We start from the raw sequence: 19,133 nt of genomic DNA on the forward strand, positions 1-19,133 counted from the left end.
CCCATTAAATCTGGGACTCAAAGGGGTTACACTCCACAGTAGGACAACCCAGAAGCAACTCCCCCAACCCTCGCCACTAGAGAAAATAAGGGAAAATCACCCCAGTTCTGAGCGGCTGGGGAGAAGAGGACACTTCTAAGAGGACTTGTAGCCGCAAGCCAGCATTTGTGCTGTTTTTCAGCCCAAATTTATATCACCTGAGTGGTACGAAACTATTACACCCTGTAGGTATAAGGGGGGTGGATGGTCAACCTGGAGGCTCATAGAGTGGGAACTTGCCAGGTGGTCTCCAGCCTAAACCAGGGTAAAGGGTACCTGACATTTGTTTTCTCACCCTCCCGTCTGTTAGCAAGATAGTTGTTCAATTGCTCCAGCAAGAAGGATAATCAATATAACTTACCCAGCTCTGAGTTCTTGCTCAATTTCTTGCTCAACTGTCTGCCGATTAAAAATTGGCTTTTCATAGAGATAATTCCATAAGCCTGGAATATATTAGTGTGTGAATACCAGAATTTTGATATTTATATAAATTTGCATTCTGCTTTATATATCAGTCTTTTGAGTGACCTGAGTCCGTCCCCTAGACACTTTTGGTCTCTGGGTGCCCTGGCAAGAAGAGAGTTTCTCAGCCAGTAGGGCTGAGAACCATGACCTGTCTGTGAAGTCCTCTGTGAGTTTTTGCCATGCTAGGAAGTCTTGCCTGGAAGCCTTCAAGTCATGCCACCTACACATTGCTTCCAAAAAACTTATAGGACATTTCTCCTCAAAGTTAGCACACTTAAAAAACGTGTAACTGTTTTTCATAGAATCAGTATAAACTAATTGCAGATCAGATCAGGTATGCTATCTCTGGAAAGGGCACTGTCTTGGGAATCAGAAGAAGCAGGTTTAAATTCCACCTCTGCTACTTACTAGCCCAGTGGTTGTGGGTTGTTTAAACAGTTTCATCATCTGTAAAATGGGGTTGATAATAACAATCTTACAGGGTAACCATGAAGATTAAGTAGAATAACATATGTGAATATGTCTAACTTAATGCCTGACATTTAACAATAAATGTCAATAAATGTTGGTTTCCATCCTCGCTTCCACTACTTTCTAATAATACAGACACACTTTATAATTTTTCCCCCTCCTCCTCCTGTCAAGTTGTGTCTGCAAGGGCTGGTGGTTGCTTTGCTGCCGGTGGTAATCACAGTAAGGATGCAAATAGAAAAGTCAGTGCCAGCTTTTGTCAAGAAAATTCAGCTTTCTAGACTTTTCCCCTTACCCCCAAAGAAAGAGGGAAGCAAAATGCAAAGATCGAGAAGCAGTGGTTACAGAAGTGCAAGGGAAAGCAGCGAACGGCGACATCCCAGTGGCCAAGGGGAGAAGGAATTTCAGGGAGGGATCAAAATGCTGCAGAGGGTCAAATCTGTGCAAATGTTACAGAGGAATCCAGCGAAATAAAGGCTGAGAAGGTCCCATTTGACTTAATAACGTGAAGGGCAGTGGTGGCCTTAGCAAAAGCGTTTCCATGGAACTGGGAGGGAAACCACTTTGCAAGAAGTTGAGGAGGGAGAAAAGGAAGCAGACTAGACGAGTCACGCCTGGCTGCGAAGGTGAGGCAGTAGCTATAAAAGGACATGAAATTGAGAGTGTTTGTTTAGATGGGACTCGACCGGAGGAGCTGAAATACCGGATGGAGTGGAGACAACAGAGAATGGAGAGAATGAGACACAGAAGACAGGCTGACGGAGAAAGGCAAGCCCCTGAAGAGGCAGGAGTCTGGCTCCGGTGGAAGGGTGAGGCTTAGGAGGAGGGACACCTGTTTTACTGCAACAGGAAAGGCAGGGGCAGACGCAGGTTCACTCGCAGCCTTGGAGCCAGGAAGTTCAGGAAGCGCGTCTTGCATGGCTTGTGTTTTCTCTGTGAAGTAGGAATTTAAGTCATCTTCTGAGAGGAAGGAGGAAGGAGGGGGAGGGTCAGATGTTGGAGGGAAGTGAAGAAAGTAAGAGAAAGGAAAGGTTGGAGCATGGAGGAGGAAACTGGCCAGAGAACCGTGATGAGGTGGTAGAGCCGTGCTGAGGGCCCTGCTGAAACTAACGCCTCAGCGTTCACACTGATAGTAAAGCGCAGACCCTGCAGGGCAAAGAGCTGGGTCTTCCCGTTGTGCTGCACAGCAGCGTGCTGGTAAACACTTCACAGCTGCTTTTAGGGGGTACAATAGGAGGAAGCCTGATCTGTAGCAGTGGCGTGAATACTCCCACCGTGCAAGGCGACGTCACCAAGCTCAGGCCTGAAAAGGACGCCCGGTGGCAGGCTGGGACATGGCGTTCCCACCACACAGATGCGTAGACGGAAATGACCTTAACTACTTGGAAAATAGTAGCATGTAGTGAAATTAATTAGGAAGTGATGAGCTTTGATTATTTATTACCTCTGTTTTTATATAATTTTATTAATTGTAAGCGTACACAATTTAATTTTAATAAAAACCGTACCTGGCTTGCAAATTTCCTGAAGTTTACAGTCACTTCTCTTAAGACAGCATGAACCAGCTGCCAGGGTACCTCTGGCTGTAGGAAAGCAGGTAGAAATGGCCTACGGGAGGGAGCTGAGGTATAAACGACAAGGTTGCTTTCCCTGGGGCCAGAGACTGCCCTGGGCCTGGCAGGAGGAAACCTGAGTTCTCCTGGAAAGAAGGCTGGAAATGGTTGGAAAAAGCTTGGGGCTCGGGGAAGGCGAGGGGGTGCCAGGTGGGACAGGACTCAAAGGGCGAATGATTCGGGGCTGCAGTGGTTACCCAGTCTGTGTCTGTTTCGGGGGCCCTGGGCTTGCTCTCACTGCGCTGTGAACAGCTCACACGTGTCTGACGGAGCAGGGTGCCACTGGGGTGGGGGCAGGGCCCTGCAGGGGGAGAGCAGGGGAGTGAGGTGGGCCCGGGGCGGGAACCCCGGGCCTCCGGCTTGGCTTGGCGTCAGAAGAAAGTCACCTCTACAGAGGCAAACCCAGCTAGGGGTCTGGCTAGCTCCGTTTTCCCTGCGCTGTGTCCTGTTATATGTTGGCAGGGAGCTACTTGTGAGGATGGACGCTCTTTTTAGTTCCAAAATTATACCATAGGAACAAATACTGTACCTAAGTTTCTTCTATCAAATAGTTTACTAAATAAACTTAAACAAAAATCTTTCTTTGCATAGGGTACAGGAATAATTTCACTTCAATTCTGTTCAGTACACTTTTCTGGTATTGGAAAGTCACTTTTCAAAAAAGAGCTAAGACATTAATGGCGTCAGCTTGGCTTCTATAATCATGACTGAGTGTAATTCAGAATCATGTTTGGTGTGAGATACCTCAGCAGGCAGCATTTTCACTCTTTTCAGAGAAAGTATTTCAGAGAGTAGCTGTATTGTCAACATCTCCCTGTTTGCAAAAATCCTGCCTGCCATGTTATCTAGCAATCCCACTTTGGGGAACATATCCAAAGGAAATGAAAATGGGATGTTGAAAAGACGTCTGTATTCTCACACTTATTGCAGCATTCCTCACAATTGCCAAGATATGGAAACAATCCAAGTGTCCATCAATGGATGAATGTGTAAGGAAGATATATATATATATACACACACACACACACACACACACATATGTACACACACACACACACAATGGGATATTATTCAGCCACAGGAAAGAAGGAAATTCTGCCACTTACACCAATGTGGACAGACCTTAAGGCCATCATACTAAGTGGATAAATCAGACTGAGAAAGACAGGTCTACATGATCTCACTTCACATGGAATCTAACAAAGCCAAACTCCGAATCAGAGCGACGACGGCTGATTCCTAGGGGCCGGAGCGGCGAGCAGGGAAAATGAGGAGATGCAGCTCGAGGGTATGGACTTGCAGCCAGGTAGCTGAGTAAGCCTGGAGAGCTAATGTGCAGCACACTGACTACAGTCAACAGTGCTGTGTTACGCACTTCAAAACTGCTAAGAGACTAATCTTAAATTTCTTTCACCAAAATAAGAGAAATGACAGTTTTCTGACATGATAGCGGTCTTGGCTAACACTACACTACAATGGTAGTCATATTGTATTATAGCAATGTGTCAAATCAACATGTTGTACACCTTGAACTCACAAAATAGTATGTCAATAACATCTCAATTAAAAAAAAACAAACAACCAGGCCAGGCCTAGGTTAAAATCCCAGCCCTGCTACTCACAGCTGGCGGGTCTTGGGCAAGTCATTGGACCTCTCTGAACCTCAGTTTTCTTCTCTCCAAAAGTAAGATAATGATAGGTACTTCCTAAGCAGTCATGATAATTTGATGAGATGAACTATAAACATACAATAGGACTCAGAATGAGTGCTTAGCATTCTTTCTTCTCCCATGTCTTTCTTTTTAAAATGATACTGACAGAAGCCGGTAATAGTTTCTTTTTAATGTCTTGAACTTGACTTTATGTTTGGTAACCTTGCCCTGTTAGACACATACACACACACACACACACACACACACACACACGCACACACACGTGCACACACACGAGTGCTGGTCTCTTCTCCTGGACTGCTCTGCTCTCTCGCTCTCACTCTGGCAAACACATGAACTATGAGTCACTTGCTCCTGCTCTGATTAGAAACATGCACAAGGCATAAAGGTGGTGGGATCTGGTATGCTGAATGGCCGGGTGTCAGCCTTGTCAAAGCTCATGTCTCCTGTTTGCTAAAGGTATGAACGTGTCTTCCTGCTCTTGCCCTGCATCCTGGTGCATGCAGACCACTGGGTCTATGACTGACTGGGATGACTGGTTTCACGGGTGTGTGCTAAGCCGCCTTCCAGGTAGAGTTTGGAGACCCAGGCTGGACCTTGCTCTAGTGTGTAGGTGTCTTAACATATTTATCAGTCATGAATGTTCCATTTATTCTAGAGGACATGCACCCTAGAGGGGAAGTACAACGACAGGAAATGCATGGTCCAAGAAAATAAATATCACATGATACATGCTTTTTAAAATGAGGGTTGTTTCTCAGGTCTATGCCATTAATAATAATTCCCCCGAAACACTCATTAGGCCTGCGTGTCAACTTACTGGGAAGTCCTGTATTTCACCAACAATTGAACTGGAGTTTTAGAAGGCCATTAAAATGAAATGAATAACCTAATCTCTTTTGCAAAATCAACACCAGATTCTAGTTTACACTTGTCCAAAAAAATCATTTCTGTCCAAATTAACCAATCAGTAATATAATGTTAAGGCAATTATATTAAACAATGTTTCCAAGAGATTGAATTACATCAGATTAATCCCATGTTGGCTTAGCGCTCCAGGCCAGGTATTTTCCAGGGGCCATGTGTTACGAGTATTTGTGCCAAATCTGGGTTTCTATGGGCCGGACGGGTACTAATGGACCAAAAGGGTACAATCATAATGTGCATTAAACAAATATACACAAGGTACTCTGTAATGGGTAATAGTTAACTAATTTGGAGCAATCAGTTAGAAAAGGTTAAAGAAGCTAATACCAGTGCTGGGAAAAGAAGAAATTCAACTGCCAGCAGTAAAACATTAAAAAAAATTATTTTTAGAGCAAATGGTAAAGTGTGAATGAATGAACACAAGAATATATGTAAATAGTCAGCAATGGGTCCAGAATGCTTTTTAAAAGCACATGCTTTCAGTAGCTGCCTTCACCTCTTCACCAACATCATATCACATGCACACATAAATCCAAATCAAAAAATGATTTTTTTGTAAATCAAAACTACAATGAGGTATCACCTCTCACCAGTCAGAATGGCCATCATTACAAAGTCCACAAACAATAAATGCTGGAGAGGGTGTGGAGAAAAGGGAGCCCTCCTACACTGTTGGTGGGATTGTAATTTGGTGCATCCACTATTTTAAACAATATGGAGATTTCTTAAAAATTAAAAATAGGCTTACCATATGATCCAGTTATCAGCATTCCTGGGCACATATCTGGAGAAAACTCTAATTCAAAAGGATATATGCACCCCAGTGTTCACAGAAGCACTATTTACAATAGCCAGGGAGAGGGTGTAGCTCAGTGTTAGAGTACGTGCCTAATACGCATGAAGTCCTGGGTTCAATCCTTGTTCCTCCATTAAAAAATAAATAAACCTAATTACTCCCCACCACTCCCCCCCTCCAAAAAGGAAAAATACAATAGCCAAGACCTGGAAGCAATCTAAATGTCTACTGACAGATGATTGGATAAAGAAATTTGGTGTATAAACTATATATATATATAATGGAATACTACTCAGCCATAAAAATGAAATAATGCCATTTGCAGCAACATGGACGGACCTAGAGATTATCATATTAAGTGAAATAAGTCAGACAGAGAAAGATAAAATCATATGATATCACTTATATGTGGAATCTAAAAATAAAAGATATAAATGATCTTATTTACAAACAGGAGATTTACAGACAACAAACAAACTTAAGGTTACCAAAGGGGGAAGCCAGGGAGAGGGATAAATTGGGAGTTTGTGAATAGCAGATACAACCTACTATATATAAAATAAATAAAGCCTTATGTATAGACAGGGAACTACATTCAATATCTTATAATAACCTATAGTGAAAAAGAATATGAAAGAGAACACGTGCACGTATGACTGAAGCACACTATGCTGTGCACCAGGGACGAACACAACACTGTAAGTCAGCCACACTTCAATTTAAATAAGTAAATAAATGATTTCCCCCCACTATGCACAGTTCAATATATTTGAAAACAGGAATTTGGCAGCTTGGCAGAAACAGGGAGAAGATGGCTCTGCCCGCCTGAGTAAAGGACAATGAAACCTACACGCCACCTTTCTGCCTTTGAGTCAGAACTTGCTGCTTTAACCACTCCATGCTGGATGTGTCGCTGTGCATTCCAGACTCCCTTTGGGTACTGGTGACCCGAGGTCTGGCATGATGCAATCCCTCCCCAGAAAGAAAAGAAATTCCATCATTTCAGCGCTTAATATGAGCGAGCCTGTTAGCTGTATGCTGTCTAATATACCCCCCTTGGCCAGCTCTGTTGACAGGGAGGTACTGGCGTCACAAGTTTGCCAGGAAACTGAGGCCCAGAGAACTGCAGGGATCTGCCTAAGGTTTCGTGGCTAATTCCAGCGGAGAACTCAGGCTCCTCAAGCCATCCCAGCACATTTCTTACCACTTGAGCTGCCTCTCCTGGCGCAAAACCCAAGGAAGAAACTTCTATAACATGTGTTTCCACTGATCTTCAAGAGACCAAGCCCAAATCAGCAGGAAGCGGTTGCTGTTCGGAGGGGCCACAACATGAAATGCTAACACGAACAAAAGAACTTCTTTACTTTCAAGGCTGATTTGGATTTAAATCCAGCAGATGCTTACTGAGTAAGCGGCTATGCCCAGATCGTCTGCCGTGCACGTTCACGTACCTCTTTTGTCACAACAAATGACTTTATTGGCATGCCCTAAGGTAACAGAAGCCTCCTATTTAAAAAAAAATTTAGAATTTCCTCTGCTTCTCCCATGCCTGGGAAGGGTGTGATTAATGTCCTGAAAGTAAGCTCACTTGAATGCCCAAACATCAGCTTGCAGACATTTATTTTGCTCTTTCCTTTAATCAAGCTCAGTGTTTTTCAGTCTTTATTGTGACTCAAATTAGAGCTGCAAACTCATTTCATTTTAGTTATTTATTTTTTCTTTATCCATAATTTTACTCAAGCCATAAGGAACTACACTCACAGGCATACTTAAAACACAAGACAAAACAAGTGGTTTAGGGAGAGGTAATACACCAGTTCTCACCAAACTGAGGTGCAGCTGCTGGCCACTCTAGAGCCAATAATTTGAGAGGCAAGTGTGAGTATAAAGGAAAGGTGCTTTAATTGGAAAAGCAGGCAACCTGGGGAGGTGGCAGACTCCTGTCCACCGACCAACTCCAAAGATTCTGCTCAGTCATACAGTTTTTAAAGGGAAAAATGAGGGGAAGAATCTCAGTGAATCATCATGGCAGGAGGTTGGGTCCTGCATCCCTCTCCCCTGCTTGCAGACCGGCGGACTCTTCAGACGGCATCTTGTCCCGTGATCTGCCTGCAGGATCGCAAAGGGGCTGTTGAGGGTAGAGAGCTAATCGTTCGTTGGCTGCTTAATTCTTCATTCTTACTTCTTTGTATCTAGGAAAAGAATCAACAGGTTAGGCAAGGCCTGGTGTGCATTTAGGAGAGCGAAAGTTAGCCTCAGCTGCTTGGTGATCTCATTCCTGTAGTCAGATTCTTTTAAGGTGAGAGGGGGACAGAAATGGGCGAACAGGAAAGGAGCAAAAGAGCCGCTTTCACGATGTCATGATTGTGACAGCAAGGCTGCACTGGAGCTTGAGACGCTTCCCCCTTGTGTAAGCAGTCTTGCTCTCTCTTGCCCTCTCTTTCCCTGTCTCTGTCTGTCTCTCTTGATTTTTTTTTTTAGAGGCCCACAGACCTGGATTTTAATCTAACTCTGTGGCTTACCAATTCTGTGAATTCTCTGACCTGCCTGGTTTTTCTATAAAGTGGGGGTAATAATACTTTGCCCTTCAGTGCTTTTATGAGAATTAAAGTGATAACCATGGAAAGTGCACGGTGCACTGCCCGCACCTCGCCGGCACTCAGTCTTGGTGGTCGTGCTGGTGGCGGTGGTCGTTGGTGATGCTGATGGTGCCGTTTTGACTGCGTTCTCTTCTTTCCAGCAGAGAACCAGTGCGGCCTGGGAAGGCGGTTCCTTGTCTTCAGGGCCATGTGGTGGGTTGCTACCAAAAGAGGATCTGAGTAACTGACTCATTTTAGGGAGTTGTGTCTTCTTATGAGCCAAAGCGCTCAAGATAAAAGTGCTTGGTTAGCTTCGTGCGAGATGCGTGAACCGCTACTATCTTGCTTTTGGTTTGTTTCTGTCCTTCAGTTTACAGAACTAGCTCTGATGGAAGTGTACTTTTAACGCCTTAGACCCTGGTTTGGGTGCGGCCTTCCTTAGATCATCCCGGAAGCACACTTCCACGTTCTTCCCTCTGGGTTCTGACTTTTTTCAAAATGTTGAAGTTTTCTTCACATTTTTCAAAGGTGAAGGTTTCTTCACATTTTTTCTACCTTAACAAAAAGAAAATGGAACTATGGCATCTCCCCCAGAGCTACGTCCTGAGGACAAGCAGATCCCTGAGAGGATAGTAATAACTGCTTCTTGTATTGAGGCCTCTTCTCAGACAGCCCTGCTGCTTAACCTCCGCTCTCACCAATAGCCCGCTCCTCTTCCTGATCAAGTGTTTAATTTCCTCGGAAGATTTCCTCGGATTTCAGCTGCTACCGAGAGGGTTTCACTCTGCCCTCACCCTTAATGGCTAAATCGTGCATATCCATTGTTTCAGAAAAGGGTATTTCTGTTCATCTAAGTAAACAGTTCAAGGATTTGATCGTCTTTTCTCGCCGATGACTGCTGAAAGGAAGAATTATCTGGAAACTTCTTTTGCTAAGTGACTATCTTGTAAAAATCAGGTAAAATTAAGCATATACCAAAGCCAAACTTGGACAACTCAACTATCTACAGCAATATAGACTAAGGCATAGGTTACTCAAAAAAGGGACACTTTTGAACCTGATTTTGGCCATTCTTTTACTTTCTTCCAAGTAAAATGTATGTGTTTTTAACCTTCAATTTTTCTTACAACCCTTAAAAACCTTCCAAGCTTAGGAAAACATGAAATATTCATAAGGAGGTAACAGGAAAAAAGAAGAGGTTGCCAGGATAACACAAAAGCCTAGGAGTAAAAATTATTGCCATTAATATTTAAATATGTAAGAATATGATTTTATATATATAAATAATAATAGTAACAAATCAATCCAATGTGGATTTTGCCAGATTCTTGCATAGACTTCAATAAGGCTTCAATTTATCTCAGGTCTAACATACACCCTAGGTGATCCCCAAATCTGGGTTAGACCCTGTGTACTAAGGAATTTGGTTTTATACAAAGAGAAAGTCTGGCCTTTGCCCTCAGTCTCTGTCACAGGGCTGTGTTTGTTCAGGACAAGGGCTGGCCACAGCAGGCTTCAGGGTGCGGCTGGCCACATCTAACAGTCTTAGGGAGGGGCAGGCCACACAAGAAACATGAGACTTAGGGGCACAACCTCGTGACCTGGGGTCAGGGTTTTGGATCACGCAGTGTCATTGGAGCTGGAGACGGAGTTCACCCACATGGCAATCAATCAATCAGCCAATCAATCGTGCCTGTGTAATGAAGCTCCAGTGAAAGCTCTGGGCCCTGAAGCTCAGGTGAGCTCCCCTGGGTGGCAGCAGTCCATGTGTGTTGTCACCCTGATGCTGGGTGAGTAACGCACCCTCATTCCATGGGGAGTGGGCAATGGAGGCTTCACCTCTGAAACCCCCGCTGGCTCTGCCCTGTGTGTCTCTTCTCCTGGTGGATTTTATCCATAGCCTTTCCCTGTGATTAAACGCTAACCATGAGAATAGCAGCTGTGTGAGCGCCGAGGCATTCTAATGAACTGTAAGACCTGAGGGTGACTTGGGCGCTTGGAGCCGACGAGGCCCGTCTTGGGGGCTGTGCCTCAGACTTCGAAGCTGTCTCACGGGGAGGTGCTCCCCTCCAGTTCTCCCGCAGCGCTTTGTTGCCACCTCTGTGATGGCAGCTAATGCATCGTCCTTGGTCGTTCGTTTGCTTTCTAAAACTTAGTTATGTGATGGCAAACAAAGTGGTAGAAAAGGCTTTACAGCGTGTGGTTGTTTTAAGAGCGACAGCAGCACGGTGACAACGGGGAAGCTGCGGTTCGGGGGGGTTAGCAACTTGACCGAAGTCGCACAGCTAACACGCACAGAGCCAGGGTTCACTGGAGCCCAGTCCTTCTGGCTCCAGAATCCAAGCGATTAACCACTACATTATTCTGCCTCAGTGTTTGTTGCAAACATCAGGAACACAACACAGAACTTAAGTTTAAGTCCTACTCCCCATGCAGAACAGTAACAAACATGGAATTCATTGTTGTAAGTTCTCCTCCTCCCCGTCTGCCTCCTGCCCTCTCTCCTCACTCTGCCTCTGCTTTCGTCCATGCAAGACAGATGAAAACACTAGATGTACAGTGTAGGGGAGAAGTTGGTAATAAACGGAGAGGTTTCCAAGGGAAAGCCCGCTGGACCTGTGGCCAGCCGGATCTGGAAGATACGGAGGAGGGAAGAGTAAATAAAGCCTTTAGGTTGCTAACCTGGTTAACCTGGAGGATGTGACTGTCCGCGGTGGAGAGAGGCAGTTTGGAGAGAAGGTAATAAGCGCCTTTAAAAAAAAACAAAACTCTATTAATACATAATTTAGATACAATAAAATTTACGCATGTGAAGCGCACAGATTGATGATTTCTGACAAATGCGTATATTGTGTACTCAACATCCTACTTGAGACATAAAACATTTGCAGGCCCCCAGAAAGCTCCTGTGTGCCCCTCCTTCCCTCATCATGACCCACAGTCATGGATCAGATTCCTGTTACTGTTCCCGAGCTTCACATAAACAGAACCGTACTTCTCTGCATGTTTTTTGTACCCAGTTTCTTTTAGCGGGTACAGCGGCTGTGGATTCGTCCTGCCTGTCCGTGTTCTGGCGTGGCTGGCACACAGCGCTCCGCTGTGGGAATATACCTGTTTGGTCCCTTTACCTGTTGACGAACATTTGGGTACATTTCCAATTTAGACTAATTATGAATGAAGTTGCCATAAATATGCAAGAACGTACCTTTTATGGGCATTTATTTTCATTTCTTGTGGGTAAATACCTAGGAAGCAGAATTACTAGCTCATAGGGTTGATTTATGTTAACTTTTCAAGAAACCGCCAAATCGTTTTTGGGAGTGGCTGCACCGTGTCACACTCCCGCCAGCAGTGTGGGTGCATTCTCGCTGCTCTACACGCGTGCCAGCCCACGCGGTTGCCAGCCTTCTAAATGTTAGCCGTTCTACTGTGTATGATGTAGTGCCTTACTGTATTTTTTAAACAGCCTTCTTGAGGTATAATATGCATACCACAAATATTCACTCGTTGTAAGTGTACAGTTTAGTGATTTTTTGTAGAAGTAGAGACGTGTGTAAATATTACTACAACCAGTCTTAGAATATTTCTGTCACCCCCAAAATTTCCTCACAGTCACTTGCAATCAGTCTCTGCTCCCGCTCCCAGCCCAAGGGAACCACTGATTCGCTTTCTGTCTCTATAGATTTACCTTTTCTGGCTATTTCATGTAAATGGAATCACATAATAGATACTCTTCCATATCTGGCTTTTTTTTCTAGTCATAATATCTTTGAGGCTTATCCATGTTGTAGTTTGTAGTCAAAAACTATGAAAAGTCTCAAATTGTACCCTCATTGCAAGCTAACAAGTCAGCCTCCGACAGTTTCAGGCTGCTGACTGGACATGAGACTTCTGCGTCAGGCAGAAAGGACTCCATCACACCTGGCCCGGCAGGCGGCACGAGCTTCATGTCTGTGCTGGTTCCCTGTGCCCCTCCAGCCCCACAGGGCGATGCGAGCGGGCCTGGTCGGATGCTCCACATGCAGTGGGTTCATGTCAATGGTGCGGATTCCTAAGCTTTGGAAACCCTATTTTTTCGCAATGGGCTGCAAGCAAACCTACTCAACCTCTGTCCTGGAGAGAGACATTATCCTTATTAACCCGGACATCTAACAGATCACCCCTCTGCTTAGGGGGAGGCACTATCTCAGTCTCCCAGAGCTGCTTACTAAACAGTCATCCTTAAGGAGATGGGATGCACCGAAGGTAATCAGTGCCTCAGACCAGGGAGAACTGTCTCCAAACAATGTCAGCACCTCTTTCCTTCTTTCCTCCCTCCACCCTCCTTCTGTCTCTCTCTCTCTTTCTTTCCCTTCCTTCCTTTCCTAAATAACATTTCATGTAGATAAAATATTATATAAAGAAAGAAAATATTTTTTGTACAGTATACCACATTTTGTTTATCCTTTATCAGCTGATGGATATTTGGATTGTTTCTCGTTTGGAGCTATGATAAAGCTGCTATGATTCATAAGCATGCCTTTGTGTTAATATATGTTTTCATTTTTTTCTAGTTTCTTAGGAATAGAATTGCTGGATTGTATGATAACTTTATGTTGAACTTTTAAGAAACTGCCAGACTTTCCAAATTGCCTGTACCGTTTTACATTCCCATCAGCAAAGTCTGAATGTTCCAATTTCTGCATATCCTTCCCATCACTGAGTATAATGTATCTTTTTGAGAGTAGACATTCTAGTAGCTGTGAAGTGCTATCTCATTGAAGTTGTTTTCTCACTTTATTGAAGTACAGTCAGTTACAGTGTGTCAACTTCTGGTGCGCAGCACAGCCACTGAAGTTGTAATTTGCATTTCCCTAATGGTTAATGCTGTTGAACATCTTTTCACGTGTTTCTTAGCCGTCTTTATATTTTCCTTCCTGAAATGTCTACTTAAACCTTTTTTCCATTTTATCATCACTTTTCTTATTGTTGATTTATACATTTTCTTTATATATTCTGGATACAAGTTCTTTACCATATATGTGATTTGCAAATATTTTCTCCCAGTCTGTGTCTTATCTTTTCATTTTCTTTAATAGCGTCTTTGTTGTTACTAGTTTTTTTTTTTATTTTGTTGAGATGTAATTTACATACCACAGAGTTAACCTGTTTAATGTGTATACTTCAGTGGCTTTTAGTACACTTACAGATTTGTGCAGTATCATCATCCTCTTATTTTAGAACATTTTCATCATCCTCAGAAGAAACATTGTACCTATTAGCAATCATTCTTCTTTTCCCCTCCCCCAGCCCCTGGCAATCAGGAATGTACTTTCTGTCTCTAAAGACTTGTCTATTCTGGACATTTCAAATAAATGGGATCGTACACTATAAGGTCTTTTTTGACTCACTTTTTTCACCTAGTGTAATGTTTTTGAAGTTCATCCGTGTTGTAACCTATATCTGTACTTCATTCTTCTTTATTGATGATAATATCCCATTTGTGGATGTATCACTTTTCGTTTATCCATTCATCAGTTGATAGACATTTAGGTTTTTCCTATTTTTTGGCTGCTATGAATAATGTTGCTATGAACATTCATAGACAAGCTTTTGTTTGGCCCTATATTATCATTTATCTCAGGTAGACACCTAGATGTGGAAATGCTGGGTCATATACTAACTCTGTATTTGACATTTTGAAGAACTGCCAAGCAGTTTTCCAAAGTGGCTGCACCAGTTTACATTCCCACTGGCAGTATGAGTGGGTCCCAATTCTTCTACTTCCTCACCAACACTGGCTATTATCTCTCTGTTTATTGTAGCCACTTTTGCGGGTGTAAATTGGTCCCTTGCTGTGCTAATTTGCCTTTTCCTGTTGACTGATGGCACCAAGCAGCTCTCCGGGTGTGCTCACCGCCTGTGTATCTTTGGGAAAATGGCCACTGAAATTCCTTGCTTATTTCCTGATTTCACTCTTTGTTTCTTATTGCTTGAGTTATAAGAGTCCTTTTATGTTCTGTATACAGGTGCCTTATCAGATGAATGGTGTTTTTCAAGTAGCAAAGTTTTTCATTTTGGTGCAGTGCAATTTATCCGATTTTTTTTCCAAATGGGTTTGCTTTTGGTGTTGGATCTAAGAAATCTTTGCCTCATCCAAAGCCACAGAGATTTTCTCCTATATTTTCTTCTGAAAGTTTTATCATTTTAGCTATTATATTTAGGTCTATGATCCTATACTGAGGTCTTTAAGGTAATCGTTTTGTATTTTGTGAAATAAGTTCACTTTTTTGCATGTAGATATCCAAATCCAGCACTTATTTGTTGGGAAGGCTACAGTTTGCTTGAATTGTTTTCGCACCTTTGTTAAAAATCAGTTCACCTTAAATGTGACATTTATTTCTGGATTCTTGATTCCATTCCATTGATCTCCATGCCTGTTCTTGCACCAGCACGACATGTCTTGACTCGTGCGGCTTTCGGGCGCACTCTGGTACTGAGTGGTGTAAGTCCGCCACCTTTGTTCTCTTTTTAAACATTGTTTTGGCTGTTCTAGGTCCTTTGCATTTCCATGTAAACTTCAGGATCAATTTGTCAATATATACAAAAAGGCTGCTGGGATTTTGACACAGATGCATTGGTTTTATAAATCAGTTTGGGGGAGAACTGTCACCTTAACGGTATTGAGTCTTCCAGTGGATGGACATGGCATGTCCTTTCCATTTATTCAGACTTTCTTGAACATGTCTCATCTAGGTTTTGTGGATTTTAGTGTGTGTCTTCCACATCTTTTACTAAATGTATTGCTATATGTACATTAAAATGTGAATGGAATTTTTTCTTAATTTTATTTTTGAGTTGTTTGATACTAATATATAGAAATATAACTGGCTTTTGTGTATGGTTCTTATGTCTCGCGACCTAACTCAGCCTGTTTATTAGTTCTGGTAGTTTGTTGGAGATTCCTTGAGATTTTCTACACACAATATTGTGTCAACTGTAAATGAAGACAATTTTACGTATTCCTTTCCAATATAAAAGCATTTATTTATTTTCCTTACAGAAGTGACAAGAGGGGAACTGGCCTTGTTCCTGATCTAAGGGGGAAGGTATTTCATCTTTCATTATTAAGTATAATTGTCCCTCTAATTGGCTTAAACAAACCCCAAGTACAACATTGGACCCAAATATTTTGCAAGTTCACAGGCTGGAAGGAGCGATATAGAGGTCAAGGTAGAGACAGAGATAGAATGAAGGGCATGAACGAGTCATCTGGATGACATCTGCCAGGCCAGTTCTGTCCATAGGAGGTACCAAGAGGATACGGGGGCCCAGACAGGGAAAGTTAAAAGTCAAGACAATGCCCAGTGGCATTGCATCAGCACAAAACAGCCTTCTCTCAAGATGAGGGTAAGTGCTGTCTTAAACTGAGAGCTGGGAAACCGAGGCTCCCTGAGCTGGCGTCATCTGTGTGGAAAACGCTGCTGGAAAGACTGGGGCAGGGTGTCGACATGCATTAAGGGAGGGCAAATCCCTTCAGTATGAAAGTAGACCTTGAAATATTACATTAGCCAGGTCTACCGGCTGCCCTGCCCATTAAATATTCATGCTAAAATCCCTGTCAGTCAGCAGGAACAGCCTTGTCTCACTCAGACCTACTAAAGAGAAGCTGTGTAGGTTATTCAGCAAATTTTAAGGGGAAAGAGGCTTGGCTTTTTTTGTCTATCATGAGGCCAAAGATGCATTTGGAATTGAAAATCAAACTGCTCCCTTCCTCGCCTGTCTTTCAACAGAATGCATCCGGAAGGCGAGGGGGTGTGGCCGCGGCTCTCAAACCGGGGTGTCCCTGGGAATCAGGTGTGGCCCTAACTGAAATGTGACTCCTTAGCTCCCAGTGTTTCTACTCACTGGTTCAATAGGTTAGGTTGGAGGTGGTGGGGGGGACAGCAGGCAATTTTGATACAGGTGGTCTGCAGGCCATTCCGTGTGAAACTCTGGGGTGGTTAAGAGTGCTGGCTACTCAGCCTGCATGGTCGCATGACCTTAGACGTGTTGCCTAACCTGTAAGGGCCTCAGTTTTCTCAAACCTGAAGGATGAGGATAAGAACAGCACCCACATCTTCAGAGGGCTGGAGTGAGAATAGACTGAGGTAACATGGGCAAAGCACCGATACGAAACACTCAAGAAATGGTAGCTGTTGTTATCTGGAATTCGAGCAGAAATGAATTACCCAACTCATAATGGCTGCGAATGCATCGGCAGGAACCTCGGAGCACGCTGCACCTCACGGCCCTCGTGTAAACTGGGATGCAGCAGAGAGTTAAACATCCCCGAAGGGCTTTGGCTTGGTGCGGCGGCTGACACGGGAAGCCGCGCTTCCCACGGAGACACGGTGGCCTGACCTACGGGGCCAGGACGCAGGGATCTATCGGCCAAGTCTGCCGTACAGAACCCCGACCGCAGGGGTCTGTGTGACCTGCTCTTTCCTTTCTCTGCCTCTGCGGTGAAGGGCCTGCAGGGAATGCCAGCAGCTCAGGAAGCTGTGTTGCGTGAAGGAAGGCGGGCTGACCCAGTTTCCTGCCCTGCCCCTCCCACTGGTGAGCTGAGAGATGTGCACACGTCAGGTCATTTCTGTCAGGGTCGGTCTCCTTATCTCCCCACGTGAGGGCCGATCAGATACTTCTGAGTGGGCACTGCGGCTCTGCACTTGGACGCACAGCCTTCTTTTCATTCCCACAAGGTTGTGGGCTGCACAGTGCAAGAATTTCCTCCTGACTCGTGGCGAGCAAGCTGAGCCTTAAAAGGTTAAAGCTCTTGTTCAAAATCGCAAGGCAGGCGTGGAAGCCAGGCCTGACTCTTGTGCCTGACACTGCTCCGCCCTCGCTGCCCACCTCCAAGGGCAGCAAAAAGGAGTAAAGAGAATTTTGGAGGTGAAAGTTTTGGGCACGTGCTGTGATGTGAAAGCACAGGCCACATCCTCATCATCCTCATCAGCCGGGACCTGCCAGTGGGAGTTTACTTACAGAGAGCTGCCGCCTGGCTGTGGCCTGACACGCGCCGTGTTTTGGAGAAAGGGGTGTCAGTGTCGTAAGTGCTCAGTGCACTAAGAGTTCCTTAACGTGTTACCGACAGACGTGTGCTTTTGTCATCACTGTCGCTGTCATCGTCTTCATCGCCCTGAGCAGCACCGTTTGTAACATCACCCTGGGAGTGCGGGGGCCTTTCTGTGCTGCTCTACACATCATGTCACTTTTATTCCCACCAGTGTCAAGTGGGCATTAAAAAACACCTGTGAGAAAGGTACCACTTAAAAAGACATTTTTATCGCGGTATAATTGATTCACAATGTTGTGTTAGTTTCTGGTGTACAGCAACCTGATTCCATTATGCATATATGTATATATATTCTCTTCTATTTTCTTTTCCATGATGAGTTATTACGGGATATCAAATACAGTCCCCTGTGCTGTACAGTAGGACCTTGTTGTTCATCTCTTTTATATGTAGTAGTTTGTATCTGCTAATTCCAAACTCCCAATTTATCCCTCCCCCACCCCCTTTCCCTTTGGTAACCGTAAGTTTGTTTTCTGCGTCTGTGAGTCTGTCTCTGTTTTATAAATACATTCATTTGTATCATATTTTAGATCCCACATGTAAGTGGTACCATACGGTATTTGTCCTTCTCTGTCTGACTTACTTCACTGACTATGATCATCTCTGGGTCCATCCACGTTGCTGCAAATGGCTTTGTTTCATTCTTTTTTATGGTGGAGTAGTATTCTGTGGTGTATTTACACCACAACTTTTTTATCCATTCATTTGTTGATGAACATTTAGGTTACTTACATGTCTTGGCCACTGTAAATAGTGCTGCTGTAGACATTGGGGTGCACGTATCTTTTTGAATTAGAATTTTTGTCTTTTCTGGGTATATGCCCAGGATTGGGATTGGTGGATCATAGGGTAAGTCTATTTTTAGTTTCTTAAGGACTCTCCATACTGTTTTCCACCATGGCTGCACAAAGCTACATTCCCACCAACAGTGTAGGAGGGCGCCCTTTTCTCCACACTCTCTCCAGCATTTACCATTTGTGGACTTTCTAATGATGGCCATTCTGACCAAGGTAAGTTCATACCTCATTGTAGTTTTGATTTGCATTTGTCTTATAATTAGCGATACTGAGCATTTTTTCATGTGCCTGTTGACCATCTGTATGTCTTCACTGGAGAAATGTCTGTTTAGGTCTTTTGCTCATTTTTGGATTCAGTTGTTTGGTTTTTGTTATTGCGTTGTATAAGCTGTTTGTATATTCTGGAGATTAAGCTCTTGTCAGTCGCATCATTTTCAAATTCTTTTCTCCCATTCCTTAGGTTTTCTTTTCGTTTTGTTTATAGCTTCCTTTGCTGTCCAAAAGTTTATAAATTTAATTAGGTCCCATTTGTTTATTTTTGCTTTTATTTCTATTGCCTTGGGAGACTGACCTAGAAGAACACTGCTAAGATTTGTTGGAGAATGTTTTGCCTATGCTTTCTTCTAGGGAGTTTATAGTGTCTTGCCTTATGTTTAAGTCTTTAAGCCAGTTTGAGTTT

This window comes from Camelus ferus, chromosome 9, assembly GCF_009834535.1.
Source record: "Camelus ferus isolate YT-003-E chromosome 9, BCGSAC_Cfer_1.0, whole genome shotgun sequence".
Classification (NCBI taxonomy): Eukaryota; Metazoa; Chordata; class Mammalia; order Artiodactyla; family Camelidae; genus Camelus; species Camelus ferus.